Source organism: Excalfactoria chinensis, chromosome 2 (assembly GCF_039878825.1).
Source record: "Excalfactoria chinensis isolate bCotChi1 chromosome 2, bCotChi1.hap2, whole genome shotgun sequence".
NCBI classification, from domain to species: Eukaryota; Metazoa; Chordata; class Aves; order Galliformes; family Phasianidae; genus Excalfactoria; species Excalfactoria chinensis.
The window spans coordinates 98,150,829-98,153,142 of NC_092826.1; positions in this window are offsets into that span (position 1 = coordinate 98,150,829).

Sequence of the window (2,314 nt, forward strand, 5' to 3'; positions counted from 1 at the left end):
CTGCAGGTCTGTAATCTTGATTGAAACTGTAGAAATAAAAATGTATTTAATGTATCGATCACGTTTTGGAAGAATCTGCCTTTTCTTTGGATGTGAGCATGTGAAATGAAGTGTCTGCTAGTGAGAAGCAGAACATGTTCTTATTTATTACATATTGGTCATTAAAGAGACCACAGCTGCCTCACTACTCTTAGAATGATGGCAGACTGTTAAGAATGACTGACTTTTATGATAGCCACGTGAATTTATTGCTTTGCATTGTAAATGTTATATATAGGGGGCTAATTAAAATTGACTTAATGCACTGCTGTTAGGAGTGTTTCCCATGTTAATAATAGCTGAAGTCAGCGTCTGGCAATATTTTATTGCAATGAGCCACTAGTGTTGTCACAGCTACATGCTGTTTGTTCAGAAAAGATGATCCCCTGGATCATCCAATCTGCTGATTCACGCTGTGCCTTGCTTTATAAGCAGGTGTTGTATTCCTGCAGAATTCTGTCTTTTGAGGTGAGATAGCATAGCCATTAGAAAAATGGGAAAGTAAAGTTCATAACCCTGAACTGTTACTGCAAGTAACTTTTGTTTTCTGAGTGTGGAAAGTGAAGGACTGAAACAACTAGAAATGGAGAGTAATGCAAGAAGTATTCCTGTAGTAAGCATGTCAGCAATCCAAGCAGTGGGAGCATTTATTTGCCTGCTGGAAATGCAGAGCCATGCAGTACGTTGCTAGAGAGAAGTGCTACAACAATCAACTTTCAGAAACGCTTGGAGAATGCTGTACTGAATGAGGAGCGTAGGATTGAATAAGTTCCTTCTAATCACTGGAAAAGTGGAGCGCACCATATACAAAAGGTTATTTCTATGTTGTTATTGCTGTGTTGGTAACGTTTTCTAGATTTCAGTGACTGCCATCGTATTGTAAGACTGCCTTTCTTACAGAAAATGAGCATAAAACATTACCAAAAATGTTTAGTGACAAAGATCTCAATGATGGCAATTATTCCAGAAAATGGAAACGTACAATTATTAACTGCTATGGTGAGTTGTTTAGCAAATCCTATTATTGACTTTTCAGAAAGCTCCATTCAATCGCACTGGACGTTTGCAACTACACATCTTGCAGTGTTGATTGTTTTAATGATGTTGTAATGCTTCAACATACAAGTTTACCCATAGTACAAGGATGGAAATAAATGGCTCAGATACATTTTATGCATTTCAGCTTTGCTGAAAGCTTGCTGACAAATACAGTGTTCATGTGGTGACTGATGGGTGACTGAAAGCTATTACTAGCCGGCATTTAAAATGAAAGTTTAATGCTGCACCCTTAAAAATGTGAGCATTTAAGGCTGTTTGGATAAAGGCCAGCACATATTCCAGTGTGTTATTCCAATGTACTTCAACAACAATAATAAAATAGAGAGTGTAAAGTAGCCCCAAGAAAATAAGAATGTGAATGGAAAAAAAACCAAACATCACTCTTGCTGGTGTGTAGAGTTCTTGCGATGGTTCCCCAGTGAGCTCAGTGTGCCCTGGGGGTGGCTGATTGGAAGCACATGCTATAGCAACTGCTCACGTCCTCCACCTGCATCGTAGCTCCCTAACAATGGCACCAGAGCAGAGTCCCTGAAAAGAAATAAAACCACAACTGCTCCACCATGTAAATAGTGCAGCGATTATTCAGATGCAGAAGGGTTTTATGGAAGTTGATACTTAAATGCTTTCATAACTCACACAGTTAATGTGCAAGGCACAGGTAGAGCTGGGTGCCAAAATGTAACAGGAATAAACTCCTCCTGGCAGATGTATCCTCACATAAATTTGGCAGATGTCTGATAAGGTTGTAAAATGAGAATATTTCAGAAACTGTGTTGAGAGTACACAGTTCACCTGCAGAAGGGGTTCAGGAAATACAAGGAAAACCTGATAATCCAGATAAAGCCCTTAATGTCCAGGAAAAAAACAATCAGTTCTCTAATTGCCAAGCAGGTTGCAAAGGATCCTATTTCTTTTATAGTGAAATTCTGAGGGTAAAAACTTACAAACTACCATGAAAGGGTTCAGCTGATCACTGTCTGTGATAACAGTGGAAAGATTTCTGCTATTGATAAGCTTTCTGCTTCTGCAATAATGAGCTTTGGAAATCCCACTCTTCATTTAAAGCATCACCTGCTGGTTGTTAATCTTTTATTTATTTATTTATTTAAGATTTTAAGACAGGACCCAAGTTTACTACCATAGAAATCTATGTAGTTGCCATCAGCAAAGATTCCACCACAAACATCTCCAAAAATATATACATTGAAATTAAAAG